A 17610-nucleotide genomic window follows, 5' to 3' on the forward strand; every position below is an offset into this window, starting at 1 on the left:
AGTTGAAGTTACAGTACAGACAGAAAACTGTAAAGCGGGCTCTGTTCATTGGACGTTAAGAAGTCCAGCGGGCCGGTTTTGTCATTGTACTTAGATGGCGGTAGTAACTCCATTCAAGAAAGTCCATTTGATCGGTAAAGAAGGAACTGCTCTCCAAAGTCATGGAAAGCAAAATTAGCTGCATATACGTAATATTTTTATTGAAATCAATAACAGCATGCAATATGATATGATAATTTATATTTATGAAATTTGTTCTTCATTACTTTTTTCTAATATAAGATATTCAAAATACTTGTAACTTTGAACACGATTCATATCTTGGATGCAACAACCTTACAAACTAATTAGTTTTGTATACAAAACAAATTTGTTTGTAATAGATTACAGCGATTGTAAAATATTGATTGAAAAGAGTGGCCGCTGAGTTTCTTATATGTTCTTCTTACGACCTCATCCTTTTCCGAACTTAATTATAGTAGATTAAGTAACTTAAAAGAAATATTCATAGTGACGATTCATAGTGACGATTCATAAGCGCTTCGTTTGAGACTAATTGGAAAGACTTTATTTGAAATGAAATGAATACGTTTATTGAACTCACAACATTGAATAACAATGGCTTAAGTTCAGTCACACATTTTGACTTTGACTAACCTGTTAAAATTTTAAGAAGATCACCTACACTCCTATCAACACAACAGAAGACAACGCCATTTAAAATTAAATTTGACATTTGACTTACCGATTTGATAAAAAATTATTATTATCAAATCGGTAAGTCAAATGTCATGTTAAATGATCCGAACTCGATGTGACAAAGACGTGTTCGTCAAACAAAATTTTTGTATTATTTATTATATAGGTTCTTATTTTGTAACGTTACAACTTAAGTTTTAACGTTATAGTTTTGTGTGTAGTGCTGACATTTCTTTCGATATTATAATAGTATAGAAATCTTATTAAGTGTCATAGTGTTCTGTGTTGTGGTGACTTCTATTTATACGCATACCGCTGCCTACTACAGTACAAAGTGGCGTGAATAATAACCAGTTCCGTATCACTCCATTTTTGAGCGCTGGCCTTCGGCTTAAAAAATTTATGCAAGCGCTGCAATGCAATAGTTCTGGATGGGACCTCGTGTTCGGGTTGCCGATTAACCTATAACTTCCACTGTGTAAGCTTATTGGAAGTTGGGTGGTGAATACTGGGATTTGAAAACAGGGCTCGTTGATTTGTCCTGAATATAGGAAGAGTCCTATCCAAACGAGCTCTATTTCCAAGAATCTATTTCCGGAGGACGCTTCATACCAGGTGCAACTGAGAATATGCTGTCCCCTCACACCTCACTCCCAGAACATGTCGAAAAATTACGCAGTGAAATATGCGAACTAACCTCAAAGATAAGTACAAATGTAATTGAAGATATTAACACGAGGCTGGCAGATATTGATATAAAACTCTCTGTTGTTGATTCTCTAACGGCCGGTCCCAATATTCAGTCTATCTCTTACTAGAGATAAAAATCGAAACTATGTTGACTTTTCTGTCCCAATAAACTTATCGACGGTAACTCACCTTATCCGTGCACGCTGTCTGTCAATGGGACGACGTATAGCTTACCACCGATATAAAATTTGTATGGAAATTGCAATTCACGCGTCCCAATATAAGAAGGGAATAAAGGAATTGAACGATTTTTAGACACTCCGCAAGTTTAATGCTCAGTTAACATCTTTTACTAGTAGAGTTCATTGTACCAAAAATACGTATCCATACACATATTCATCACACACACTATTACCACTCAATAGGATTCAAACTAATTATTTTCATTCACACTTACACGTTATTATTAGTCTTAAGAAACAAAAATGTAAATTGTTTAAAACCTCTGACATTCAGTACTCACATCACTGCCGTATAATTTTTAGTAGAAGATTTTATATCTACCCTCTTCACTGTTATTGTTTTTAGGCATGTTATGCATTTAATAAGTTACCAATTACTTTTTATTGTAACAAATTTTTATATTAAAAATTATGTTATTGTATTTAGATTCTATTGCGTAACCGTGTCCTTTTTGACATTTCCTTATATTTTAAATATTTTACTTCATAATTAGGTTTCCTTGTGATGGATTTAAATAATCTCAAATTTTATTATCATAATACTCGCGGATTATGCACGAAATTATACTCACTTTATAAAAATATAAATCGTTATGATGTATTCAGATTTGACAGGAAACACAAGAGAAGGGGAGGGGGCGTTTTGATATTTCTTAAGAAATTACTTGCTGCGTTTATTTCCCAGGACTCAACCTGCGAGCAAGTAGAATATATATGGCTAACTATTCCAAAGGGTATATATTTAAGCAATCGCTCGTAGTGACAAGGATTTAGATATTATCGCGGCATACATACCCCCTAACTCGGATGTGAATTATTTATTAAATAACTTTAATAAAACCCTAATATCATATTTTTATAATCACTCATAATAGGAGACTATAACTTATCTTTCATTTCATGGTATGCTAATTATAATAGTTACAGCATTACAAAATATTGTAACTCAGAATTATTAGAATCGGCATTGGGCTTACTAAATAGTTACAATCTCATGGGATTAAAACAATATATTTCAACAAAAATAGTTGTGGTAACATTCTTGATTAGGTAATCAAGAATGTAAGCTTACATTCTTACCTTATTAAATATTTACTTAAAACGGAAATATATGACGGCGTTTACGTCAAACGTCAGGTTGACACAACTGTCAATGCCAACCTAGCGAAGCGTCATTGTCGATGGCAGTGCGGACGGACATCTTGACTTCACTTTTGAACGAGATGGCGCCCGCGCACGAAGCTTGTGACGAATCGCTCGGAATCTTCGCCATCGCGCCTTATTACTATTTAATTTAGTTGATTAGCTGTAGTAGTCATCTCTAATTGCCTAATTACGTTGTGATTTTTTTGAAAGTAATTAAAATACGCCGGTTGTGATCCAAAGACATTATTTTATTGTTCCGTGTTCACCTACCTACATAATTGGAAGAAGATGAATCCTGGTGAGGGGCCTGCAGGCCATCCTGGCTCTTCATCAGAAGTGGGCCACGCGGCCCAGGTCGAGGGCGAACGGATCAAAACGGATGCCGAGAAATTGCTCAACAGCATGGATTTTATCACGAGTTCTCGCGGTTCAGCAAGTACCAACGAATGTAGAAAACGTCGTGATCATTCCGGACCTGTATCTCAAGACACACCGAGCTCATCACGCGCTTCGGAGAACATTACTTCTGTGACCTGCTTTACGTGTGGACAAAAGGGGCATGTGTCAACTAATTGCCCTGACAAGAAGAACGGAAATAACACTGGTATCAAGGAGGTCCATCAGTGCGGGCACCACCCTTCTAGGGGTACTTTGGAAACATCATCCGGTGAGCTTGTCCCTTTTTATTCGACAGTGGTTCGTCTTGTTCACTTTTAAAGGAAAGTTTTCGCGATAAGTTGTCAGAGTAATATCAAAACTAAAGAATTCTGGAAATATATTAAAAATAAACGCACTGATTCTGGTATTCCTCACAACGTGTACTATGGTAGTTGTTTACTTACTAGTGGACATCATATCTGCAATGCATATAATGAATACTTTCAAAGTGTATTCCATGCTAGTGACCTATGATCAGACCCTGAACGAGTAGTCAAATATTTCTGAAAATCTTCACACAATTGAGATCGATGAATGAGTACTTAGGAGGTTGTTTAGTAAATTGGATATCCGAAATGGTGCCGGTACTGACGGTATACCAGCTATTTTTATAAAGAAATGTGAATCGAACTTATTACCTCCGCTACTAACACTTCCAATACATAAAAAACAATCAAAAACAAATATTGGTAACTATAGAGGTATCTCCATTTTGAATATATTTAGTAAAATGTTAGAAAAAATTGTTTATGATCATATTTATAGAAATTGCCTACAATGCATCCCTATTAACCATCACGGTTTTGAGTCAACCACAGCATACCACTAAAAAAGCTTTACGCAGTTGGAATCAGAGAGAACCTCTTAGATGGACAGGATCGGATATAAGAAAAGCTAGCCAGCGCAGGACGTCGTCCTTGGTGGTTTTAGATCAGATTTTGTTGAGGTGACTTCTGGTGTACCTCAGGGTTCGCACCTGGGTCCTTTGTTATACAATATATATTTATATGACATAAGTGATTGTTTTGCTAATTCAAACTCCTTGCTGTGTATTCCGACTACAAAATGATTTCAAGTAGACGATTGCTTTATGTTACAAGACGACTTAAATAAAAATAAATAAAATAACAGTTAATATTACTAAATGTCAAATTATTGCATTTTCACGAAAGCATAATACCATAAAATTTTATTATAATTTAAGTAACGAAATTATCCCAAAAACTACTCAAATAAGGGAATTCGGTGTGATCCATGATAGCAAACTAACCCATAATAACCATATCGAAATAACAACACAGAAGGTTTATAAAAATCTAGGGTATAAACCCTCTTCGCACTTTTTATTACACCTTTTAATGATAATTTGTGCCTAAAAGTGCAATATTATACTTACGTGCGAAGCGTCCTTGAAATCGCAAGTCCAACGTTTCAATGACAACATATATTATCCTTGAAACAATACAAAAGATATTTATTTATTTATTGGTAATCATCAGCGTTACAGTAAACGTTAATAAACAATAATATAAAACATAATTCTTAAGGCCATTATAGATTACTCATATTGACAATATTACTTTACAATAGTTTTACAGAACAACTGCCTCTTGTGTTTCTTATTTACTGTGGGTATGTTTGTGGGTGGGTGTGAAAGCGTAAGTGTGTGGTTAGTAGATAATAATTTTTATATATTTTAAACAAATGAGTAAGGCACGGCTTTTCTAACATAAGGATATCTAGAATATCATAGTAATTATTGTAATTATTTTGAATCCTGTAAATAATCGAGTTTTTATAACAGTTCGTTTTGGTACGTGGTGCAACCAGGACTTTCGTATGACGTGTTCTATATTGTGGCACATTGAACGATAGGGCACTTAATAATTCAGAACAGTTTGTATTGCCTGACAATAAAGAATGTAGAAACATTACATCTTGTTGGTTTCGGCGGAGTTCTAGTGGGTCTATATTAAAATATCTACATGCTTCATCGTATGACGTGTAAGGATGAAATGTTTTGTAACATAAATATTTTAGGATTTTTTTTTGTACGGTTTAAATTTTTTGTATCTAAGTTGTATAGTGTGGAGACCAGATATTGGATGCATATTCTAGTAGACTTATAACAAGTGCGAAATATAAAATTTTTATGCTTTGGTATTATAAAAAGTTTTGCAGGTACGTTTACCAAAGCCCAACTTCTTAAGGGCCTTATCTTTAATTATGTCCATATGATGAGTTAAAGTCATTTTATAATCTAAGTATATTCCCAAATCTCTTACTTGTTGTAGCTGATTTTATTGAGTGATTATTTATTTTATACTCATATTTATATATTTGTTTCTTAAGTGTAAAAGATACGTGCAAGCATTTATCTGCATTTATCGATATTCTATTTAGTTTATAATACTCTGACAAGTTATTTAAGTCTCCTTGTAATCGAACGCAGTCATTAAGGCAACCAACTTTTATGAAAATTTTTTCGTCATCGGCAAATAGTAAATATTTTGAATTTTTTATCCACAAATCAATATCGGATAGGTAAGCGTTATACAAGAGAGGCCCTAAAATAGATCCTTGTGGTACACCAGACAGAATTTCTGTATAACTACTCTTGAAACTACCAGTAACTACTGCTTGCATTCGTTTGGTAATGTACGATTTTATCATCATCTATAGAAATCTCCCCGAATTCCTAGGGCATGTAGTTTATGAAGTAGTATTATATGATCCACGTGGTCAAATGCTTATCCATCCATCCATACTGTTTAAAATAAAATCTGAAAAAAGAGCCAAGTTTGTTACTGTTGAGTGATTTAGTACAAATCCATGTTGTGCTGAGGGAATTTGTTTCATAATAATTGGACTAATTTTATTAAATACTAATTTTTCAAATAATTTTCCAAATTCATTCAGTATTGAAATAGGACGATATTGTTCAATTTTATTTCTGGGCCGTTTTTATGGATAGGTACAATAAGGGCCTCCTTCCAGATAGCCGGGAATATTCCAAATGTATTAAGAATTTATGAAAAAAAAATGTATTTTAAATCTCAATTCATTCCTTTAGACTGCAAAGAAGCATTTCAATATCATAAAATCAATACCTTGGAAGATAGAAGAGATGTAATTGATATGTTACCACTTTATGATATATCTATCTATATATATAAAAATTAATTGCTGTTCGTTAGTCTCGCTAAAACATCGAAAAAATCACAAAAAATATTATTATAAAAACATTTATTTTCTCATACATTTTGCATGGATTGACATTTTAATGACATCTCGAGAATACATAGGCTACTAATAGTATCGGGATTGGAATATTTCCACTGTTAATGTCATATTAAAATCTTTTTAATTGAAAACTCCTTGGTTTTAAAAATTGAATAGTTCCATTTATTTATTTTAAAAAAAAATCTCGGTCTTGTCACAAGGTCGTGTAAAAACTTGTTTAGTCGTTACTTTCCCTAAAATAAAGAATAAATTGCGTCGTCAGAGATTTTCATCACCTGAAGAAGCTGTGGACGACTACAAAACGGCCATTTTGGAGACGCCAACTTCCGAATGGAATGGTTGCTTCAATTATTGGTTCCATCGTATGGAAAAATATGTCAAATTTCGCGGAGAATACTTCGAAAAGCAATAAATACATTTTTAAATAGTAATGTTGTGTCACTTCCTTGATTCCCAAAATTTTCAGTGCCGCCCACGTAGAAAGAATTCAATGAAGTTTTTTGTTAGCTTCACGCTACATGAGGAATAAAATACAACTGACAGTGCACGTCATGTTATGCAAGTTGACTGGTGGGTGCAATGGCGTAATATAATATTCTATACATAAGATGTATAGAATGTCATTGGGTGGGTGTGTTTGTTTCGAGTTTCTATTAGCTTATTGTGCCATCTTTTCCGACATAGACGTTATGCAACTAGGATTCGAAACATTGCGAATTGGACTGACGAAGAACAAGAAATTGCAGGTAAAAAGCACCGCGTTAGTATGGGCTCGACGTTGTGTTTCTGAATCAGAGATCAACAACTAGATAATTTTCGACGCACAAGAAAAAATTTATGAAGTACTGATTTGAATCGAGCAGCGTTTTGATACGATTGCAGTACTGATTACCGCTTGCATACTAGCGTTCACATTGGGTCGATGGACGTTATTTGCAAGTATTTTCCGGAGAAACGCCAGGATTGTGCTGCCCTAGTGGGAAACTACCGAATCACGACATTTTCTAACAAACACTCAAAAATACAATGTTTGTTTCCAAATCTCCTCATTTGGGGCAGACATTGTCTAAGAACGACGATTTAATCCGATATTCAGGGTATTAATTTATTTATATTCTTACACACAATACAGTAGAAGAATAACATACCTACTATACTTATTCCTATGTATTATGTATCCTAATTCTAAAAATAAGTGTTTACAAATCAGTAATACGGACTTTGCTTTTGATTTTGTAGATACAAGGACAGATTCACCATCGAATTGGATCATTGCAATCCCTCGAAGATGCACACCATAAATTTTAACAATTATATTTCATGGGCACTGATCAATGCAGCAATGATAATAGCAATTCTTCATGATCTGCAGCAACTACTTCATGAACATTTTGCATGTCGAGTTAGCCCGCAAATCTTTAATTTCCGATTATTCTTGCATTCGCCATGACCATTAACCAATCTCAAGGCCAATTCTTGATAGTTTGTGGTCTGAATCTACAAAATCCATTTCCCATGGTCAATCTATATACATATATATACATACATATGAGATTTCCACGTACATATATACTCACTCATCACGATATCTCTGGAACCATAAGGCGTAGAGACTTGAAATTTGGTAGGAATATTCCTTTCGTCGAGTAGAGGTCAGCTAAGAATTTTACGAAATTCCATCGGCGAGAGTTTTTTTTAACAGAACAACGTCTGTCGGGTCCGCTAGTTACATAATAAATTAGACCGTCCAGATATCTTAAACAAAATATCATTCCAGATACCAACATTGCGTACCAGGCATACTACTTTATTTAACATTCCCTTTGCTTCTACTAAGTATCCTAAATATTCACCTCTATTTCGAATTCCTGACATATGCAAGAAGAAATTTAAATCCGTCGTTATTTTCAACTTATCACGTTTGAGGTTCAAAAAACTCATATTGAACTGTTTAAATTGCAGGAGTTAAACATCAGTATATTCAGGATAATTTACTAATCGTCACACCGTTATTTAAACATTATATCCAAACAAACACATTCAATTACACCACACAAGCTACTCACCGTTTCAGTTAATCAATATGGATATACGATTTCTACTTTTATTTCTATTAAATTTTTTCTTGTAAGTTTTTCTTAATATTTATGCAGTATTTTTCGTTTTTGTCTTAGACTACTTTGTCACATACTATTGTACTGTTATAACCCACATACATCACTTACGTTTTTTGACCCTTAAACAACTGTTGCATAAATACTATACTGGTACTAGACTGTCAAAATCAAATAGTTTTGTAAATATTACGATACATTAATTGAATTAATATATATAGGAATTTTCTATCATTGTCTGTCGTAGTCCAAAGATGACAAGAGGGACTTTACATGAAAATAGGATTGTAACAAACAATTATTTCAAACCTAAATTAAAATCAAGCTGTAATACAGCGGGAAAATTGTTTCGCTGTCGTATATTTTATATCCTGAATGCTGCGATCAGATCTCCACCACACCAGTGGCGAGCATTGGTTTTACAGCAAGGTAAGCACTGTAGATATAACTAGTCGTTGAACAGCGCTTTACTCTGACAATACTAGGTCTTGAGATCTAAATACTGAACTTGTTTGTGTTTCGTATATAGTTTCCGTACCATATGGTTAACCTAATATTTTTAGTTTGTGTCGTTCGAAGTTATCTCAATAGCCTAAGTGTTTTTAACACAAATGATTTTTTATTAAAATTCTATACTAAGATTACACATATTTTCATGTTTACCGCAATCATCACTTACTGTGAAACCTAAAATTTCATGCATTTATGATATTAAATAATACCTATAATATTATTATTGAAAATTCTAAATATAGTTATATTTTTTTGAAATGTTTGTGGCTTCGAAAAAGAAATTTAAGCTCAAATCACAGAGGACCTTTGTTTAAAGACTCAAATTATATATTCTTTTAAAATGACCTCAAAATAGCACAGCGCTGTCGGCTTTATACCTAGTTTATATTATAATTTATATTATACCTGATATACAGTATGGAAACAGCTTATATGAAATAAATGAAAATACAAGTCGTACTGGTCCACATAAGTATAGTAAAATTAATAATTAAATTAATATCCCTAAATTATAAAAAATAAATTTTCTAATGGAAATATTCCAATCTCGATACTTTAAGTGCAGAATTTTAGAATTTTTTAGCTCGAATATTTAATAATCGAAATTGAAGCACCAGTGTCAATTAAAAAGCTGAAAGGTTTCTCGCTATTATTAACTTTAAAATAAACATGCGGCAATGATATTTTATCAATTCTACTAACCACAAACTGATCTGTATTTATTAATTGTTTGGAAATAATTTTATTATTATTTTTCTTTTCATTAGGTTTACCTTTTTTATTAACCTGTGAAGGTATAATCTTGTTTAAGTTATTCTGATTATTATTATTTCTCTGTGGTACACTACTCTGTGCAACCGTGAATTGACCACCGGGCAGATGTCCTTGAAAATAAGAAGAATCAGTTTGTTTAAACCCATTAGAAGACTGAGTCTTATAAAATAAGTTCCGATTATTATTTACTCTGAGCAACTATGAATTGACTACAGGGCAAATGGCCTTTAAGATCAGAACGGTCAGTACAAATAAACCTTTTATTATGACTTTCGCCATTATTTGACGTTGACCATCTATAAAATTTAGGAACACGGGGAAAAGTAGAAACTTTAGACACATAATTTTTCGTGTTATTTCTAATATAACAAGGCTGCGATAGACACGGAACCGAAGCCCTTTTTAGTTTAAATGATTTTGATTATCATTACATCCATCTGTATAATTGATACATGATTTAGATGTAGCACTATGCCAGGTGCATTAGGATTATTCAGGAATTATTACGGTGCGAATGCAGAATTCGGTGCCTGGGAAAGTTTCCAATTTCGCTGAGCAAATAGATCTATTATTTGGTAACGAGTATTTTCTGAATCATAATATTGAATGACGAATTACACTTTAGGCGGCAAATCGCCCAAGCGGGAAACTTCCATCATTCATTTTTCGAAACTTCCATCATAATATGGGCTTCCCGAGAGTGTTAGAAGTGGATATCCAGGTTCCTTACACGGGGCGCAGCATGCAGATCGTTGTCGACGGTTCCTACTCAGATCCAAAGCTGTTTGCTATCTCCTACACTGGTTCTTCTGCAAAGCAATAAAAGTAAAAAAGGAGAGGGTTGTACTCGGAGTGTCTCTAAGAAATCGAATCAGAAATGAGAAGATCCGTAGTAGAACCAAGGTCACATAGCACAGATGGTTTCGAAACTGAAGTTGGAGTGCGCAGGGTACATAGGTCTTATGCTTGAGCGTGTGACACTCACCGATCAAGTGACCGCACATCGTACAATAAAAGCATACTTTATTACAATTTTATTATTACCATTGTAAGAATTATTGTTTGAAATGTTATTATATCTTGATTATAATAAGAAGGATGCGATTTATAATTATTAACTTTATGAGACTTTGTATGACTATTCTTATTTTTATAGCATTCAGATATTGGATGACCATTTTTATTACATATAGTACAATATTTAGAAGATTTCTGTGATAAGTTATTTAGATAACATCTCCTCTTCTATCGCGTGAGTTATCGCGTCGGGGAGCGTTTTGAGGTTTCTAGAGCGCACAATGTGTGAAAAGTTTGTAAATATAAAATGATAATATTAGCTGTATGATTAATAGTAAAAATTACGATCTTTTTACTTTCAAAATGACATTAAAAATTATAAAATCAAATTGTAAATTAAGTTCTAAATCTTGAGAAATAAAATAGAAATTCATTATTCACTTTGAAATTCACTCAAAGATCCACTCCACTTTAGGACTCTTAATAAAAATTAGAAATAACTCACAGAATTAATAAAATCTTCATTCTCGTCCAATATCCTGATAAATATACCCGGTAAATATTACTAATAGAAAACAAATCAATCTCATCATAAATAATGCATTAATACATTAGGTACGTGCAGTTATTGATTTTGCATAACGTTTGCAAATACCATATTTATTTTTGTTTATGACAATAATATAATTTGAAAGACCGATCGAATATCTTGAGTATTATTATTAGCCGTCATTTATCAATGTTTTATTTTATTTTAGTTCGTTTTATTTTATTTATGTTCTGTTTTACCTTAACTATTTTTGATACCCGGCGGACGGAAAAGCTGACTCGCGTGGAATTTATTGTAGCCTTACGAAAGAATGTAATATGAATCGGTTGTTTACCATTTTTCTTTGAAATGTGAAAATTTTGGTATAATGCTAGATAGTTTGTTAAAATGTTTTAATCAATTATTAGATATTACAAAATATTTATTTAAGAAAGGTCAATCTAGATGTAAAGGTAATGCTATTAATGCAAAGTTAAGTGAAGCAAAATTAATTGACAAACAGTGTATACAGATATTTTTGTCCGTAGAGAGTGGTAAGACATCTATAACTATAGAAGTATCTACAACTTTAAATATTATTCAGGATATTTGCAAAGTTTACCAAGAAATGAACAATTTATGTACTGTGTCTGAAATAAAATCTAGCACGATGGAGTTTGATCTTAAATTGGCTTGTAGTGTTATGGATGGTGTTGAGGATATTATAAGTCATATTATAAGGCGACATCATCTTTTGCCTAAGAAATCGTTTATAATCCTACAGTCACTAGACTAGACTAGAAAACGTTCACAGAAGTAACTATAACTCAATCCGAGGGTGATTCTGAGGCATTAAGAGTATTGAAAGGATTAAATGAAAAATTTGTTATCAAATGCTTTTCAGATGGCCTGCGCAGCTCAAGACTAGGCACGATAATTTCTTCCAGGAACTATGACAACTATGCATTTAAAAATGGACGCGGTTTCTAACAGAAGATTCTAACAGAAATTTGCACAAACATTATGGTAATCGTGGTTAAGAATCAAACAATTATAATCGCACTCCGAGTACTTGGCATACAAGCAATTTTAGATGTCATGATTCTCGTTCATATGGGAGAAATAATTATCGCACTTACAATAATTTTAATAGAGCCACTAGGGGAAATCGCGGTCAGAGATACTTTAACAAGCGTAGCGATTCTCAAAATCGATCGAAAGAATAGCGATGCTGATAAGAATTTAGAATCTTCTAAGACCCAGTTTTTTACTTAATAATTTAGTGTTATAATTTGCAGACAATGCAAAATATATTGCATGTTACGTCAATAATATTAAATATTATTGGCTTATAGACACCGGCGCTACTTCTTCAATTATCCGAAGTGAAGCGGTGCCATAAAATTTTTCAGTACAAAAATATGACACCTTAATTACCGGAATAAATAAATTTGACGCTTCGACATAATAATATATTTGAACATAATTTTTGATACCTGATGGGATCTTAGGTTCAGATTTTCTTCAAATGTTTCAAGCAAATATCGATTTAAATAAAAATATTTTAACATTATTTAATTTAGGGAAAAAAAGCAACATTTGTTTATTAAATCAATGTGATCGGTTGTATAATACAATTAGTATACCCCTCTATGTGAATCAATGCATTATTTTTATGTAGATGAATTTTTGAATGATGATGTGTATGTATGTGGGAAAGAGTTGGTAAAAGTCGTATTTTTGGCGAATGTCGTAGCCAAAGTGAAAAATAATAGAATTCTTGTAAAAATTTTGAATGTTAGTGACAATGAGATTACCATACCAAATTTTAACCCTGAGTTAGAGCTCTTAAGTAATTACAGTACATGCCAGTTTAGGAAAAATAATGTTGATGTCAGTAGAGTAAAAACACTCTTATCGGAGTTAAATTTAAATTATTTAAATAAAGAAGACAAACTGTGCGTTGAAAAATTGTGTACCAAATATTCTGATGTTTTCTATGTTAGTGTCGATGAATTAACCACTACAAATGTTTTTGAGCACTCAATTAAAATAAAAGACAATTCAACACCTGTCTACATTCAGCCTTATAGATTACTACATTTGAAATATCAAAACAGATAGAGAAAATGAAAAGATATGACATTATAGAAGAGTCTTTCAATGAATGGTCTAGTCCTATTCTGTTAGTCCCAAAGAAGAGCAAAGAAGGTGATCGGAAAAAATGGCGATTAGTCGGAGATTATAGAAAATTAAATGAAACAATTTGTGATGATAAATTTCCTTTGCCAAATATAAATGAAATATTACATTCTCTATCTGTAGCAGTTTATTTTACACATCTTGATACTTATTAGTACTATTACCAAGTAAATTTAGAACCTAACAGTCGCAAATATACAGCGTTTACTACCAATACAGGCCAATACCAGATGAAGAGACTACTAGCCTTAAGACACACATTCTGGTTTATCTTACGAAAGATGTTAAGTCTACCAAGATGATCTTATTGTCTTTGGACGTAGTTTAGACATTCATAACAAAAATTTAATATCAGTATTAGAGAGATTGAGAAAAAGAAATTTAAAATTAAATCCTCTGAAATGTAGATGAAGCCACAGCCTGAGAGTTGAACAAAGCAAACAGAATTTTATAACGAGGCGGTACTCGTTCGGTTAGCTCAGTTGGTTAGAGCACCGGCACGGAACGCCGTAGGTCGCGGGTTCGAATCCCGCATCGTTCATAAAATTTTGTTTTTCAAATTTTATTTGTGTATTAATCCTAGAAGTGAAGGTTATCACTTTAAAAACATAACATTTTGATTGTGTTTATGAGAATTGTCTCAAGTTATGTTTTTAGTAAAAACAATAATAGTTTTAAAAAAAAAAAACAAAAAAATACGCGTTTATAGAATATCCTACTAGTAAATAGAAAATAAATCTTAATAAATTTGAATTAAAAATAGTGTAAGAAAAAATGTGTTTATGTAAAAATAAGTGCGGGGTGCATGGTATCAATAGCTATAAATATTTTATGAACAGATATGAGTAGAAGGGTTATTTTGATAATATCCTGAAAAGCACCCCTTTTTTTTGTTATATTGAAATGAATGTCATCAGTCCTTAATAAGTATATCAAATTTCGAGTTACTCCGACGTTTTGAAGGGGGTCAAAATCATGATCAAAGATTCCGATACATACTACTTCTTTTGTAAGAAAAATCATTTGATATAGGGCAAAATGTTCGAAAAAAGTTGAGCAATGATGAGAAGAAGTGGCAAGAAACTCATTGCCATCTGGCTTCAAAGAAGCTGGGCGCTGACATTCTAGCGCTCTACAAAGCGTTAGTCCGGCCACATATGGAGTATTGCTGTCATCTCTGGTCTGGCGCACCCCAGTATCAGCTCGAACCATTTGACCGTGTGCAACGCAGAGCAGCTCGAATTATCGGGGACCCAGTGCTCTGTGAACGGCTCGGAACGTGAAGTGGGATCACTTGGCGTTGCGTAGAGACGTTCATTGTGCGAATTCTACTGCATTTATCACGGGAAGAGCAGTTTCACTTGATTCCTATTGCCGAATTCCACCTTCGCACGACACGCCACAAGTTAGGATATCATCCCCACCATCCGGATGTGTGGCGGTCCTTGACAGTGCGGTTTTCAAGGAGCTTTCTTCCACGTACTACAAAGCTGTGGAATGAACTTCTTTGGGCGGTGTTTCCGGGACGATACGACATGGGTACCTTCAAAAAAAGCGCGTACACCTTCCTTAATGGCCGGCAACGCTCCTGTGATTCCTCTGGTATTGCAAGATAATGTGGGCGGCGGTGATCACTTAACACCAGGTGAACCGTACGCTCGTTAGTCCTCCTGTTCCATAAAAAAACTATTTTTAATCTATATTTACAGATTCATCATTTTATATTATATTTTATACAGTGTATGTAAACAACGTGTGCAAAAGTTGTATCAGTCCACATACACTGTAAATAAGGAAAGTTATTATGCGAGCAAATATATTAAAACTAGTAACTTGAAATAGTATTATGAAACAATTCGCTCAGCGTTCGCGTTCGCAAAGAACTATATGAGTCACTGATTATTTCTAAATATAACTACGCAAATACAGTGATTGGGCCTAGGTTGTTGGTGTCTTCAAAAAAACTTATACAAAGGGTACAAAATGCTTGCACAAGATTTTGTTATGATGTTCCTTACCGCGCACACTTAACACCCTTTTTGAACACCAACAACATAATGAAGATGAAGTTTCGTAGGCAGCTACATTTTGCCTCGTTACTTTTTAGTGTGGTTAAATATAGAATGCCATTTTACCTATATAAAAGGCTTAAGTGGATGTCGGACTCAAATGAGAGTTATCAGACGCGTCACGGTAAGATTCTCCTCGAAGTGCCACTACACGGTAGAGCAGCATTTAGGGGTAGCTTTAAATACAGCGCCTCCAAATGCTGGAATGATTTGCCGCCACCTATTAAAGATCAAAAAAGTTTGTTCTCTTTTAAAAACAAACTTAAATCTTTTCTATTAGAGAAACAAAAGTGTTTAGAGGCACAAAAATAATAATAATCAGAAAATAAACAGCTTTAATAATAATAATAATAAAATAAAACACAAAATATAACCTATTTATTCTGATAAAAAAAATCTGTTAAAACTCCCATTAAATTCAATCTAGCTTAGTTTAGTTTCTTCTCTTTTTGTAATATTTGTAGACGGTCACTTTTAAGACCTATAAATAAAGGAACCGTGTTGTCTACGGCCGCTGGTCGACGGAAACAGGTCGACTTGGTAGGTACCTACTGAAAATCAGTGTTGGAATTGGGGTGATCCTAATTCCAATTCCAAAAAATGCTGAGTGGGTGTCCTTTTCGTGACGCCGTAATTTTAAATTTGTTAATTTTACTATGTATATAATGTCTTGTGTTGTCATGAATAAATGAATACTTTACAATATAACCGAAGACAGGAACGACCAGGCACCACTCACTAGGCTAACATAAGGTAAAGGCGATGTGTTATATATTTATTTGTTTTTCCCGTGTAAAGACTTCTATTAGTTTTACTATCTGCTCATTAAGATTTTGCATAAATAAATATTACATACGTTAAGTAAGTTTTTTTTTTGAGAACTTATATATTGTATAAATATATCACAGTTGAGTTTGAGCATTCATTTGTAAACCATTGGTACAGAGACGACGTAGGTATTAAAATAGAAAACAAATTGAACAGAACTGAGTGAGTATTTATTTATATACTGCCGTTATTTATATCATTCGTTTAGTCTAGAGAATCTGTTATATAAATTATCTGTGGTTTATATTAGCGCCATTGTAAGTATATAAGCATATATAAGGTCGGGAAAAACTCTGGGGTTTTTTTAGGAAATAAAGCATTTTAACAGGGTGGCTAATTTAGTAAAATTTGGTATATTGATACCTTAAATTGCCAGTCAACATCTTAGATACTCTAATCCCGGAAACAAAACGAGTCCCCGTGGGATATATTAAAAATAATGTTACTTATATAATACTAGCTGACCCAGCAAACGTTGTATTGCCGATATTAAAATCGCGATACAAAAGTAACTGTAATGTAAAAAAAAATAAAAAATAAAATTGGCGTGGACCACCCTTAACATTTAGGGGGATGAAAAATAGATGTCCGATTCTCAGACCGTCAAGCCGTTTCGAAGGAGTTTAACTACAAACACCGCGACATGAGAATTTTATAGATTAGATGTTACTACACAACAATCTACCCTACTGCACCTAAATTAGTAAAATTTTGCATGTTGATACCTTATATTGCCGGCAACATCTTGGATACTTTTCATCTCAGAAAATTACTAAGGCCACCTGGAATACCATTATTTTCAGTAAGTTCTCATTGCACTACTATAGCTCTTTATTCAGCAGGAAATAGAACCTAACACCTAATAGGGCTTAGAGCTCAAGGCCCATTTTTGCATATTTATATCATGCTGAGGGTTCTAAATTTGTGTACAATACTTGAGTATGCTACGCACATATGTACAATACAACGTTTTTAAACCTTTATACTTGAGAATTGGGAACAGCACTGTATTAGCTATCAATGTGTTGGTCATATGAAAGCTTGAAAACGTGAGTTACGCCTAGATCACGTATCTCGTTTATATTTTGAGTGAATGACCATTAACT

General features: G+C 33.3%; 1 protein-coding gene across 5 annotated transcripts in view; it reads left to right on the forward strand.

Moving 5' to 3' along the window:
- Nucleotides 1-17610, forward strand: part of LOC126973630 (acyl-CoA Delta(11) desaturase-like) — a 56044-nt gene that overhangs the window by 34267 nt on the left and 4167 nt on the right. Inside the window, exon 1 of one of the 5 annotated variants that reach the window (XM_050820970.1) lies at nucleotides 16593-16666. The exons of 3 other annotated variants lie outside the window; for them this stretch is intronic. The gene's annotated coding sequence lies outside the window, so the exon portion shown is untranslated. Of the gene's footprint in view, nucleotides 1-16592; nucleotides 16667-17278; nucleotides 17307-17610 lie in introns of those variants that run through there. One more of the 5 variants, XM_050820972.1, reaches the window with a different exon arrangement.

The sequence above is a fragment of the Leptidea sinapis genome, chromosome 29, assembly GCF_905404315.1.
Source record: "Leptidea sinapis chromosome 29, ilLepSina1.1, whole genome shotgun sequence".
NCBI classification, from domain to species: Eukaryota; Metazoa; Arthropoda; class Insecta; order Lepidoptera; family Pieridae; genus Leptidea; species Leptidea sinapis.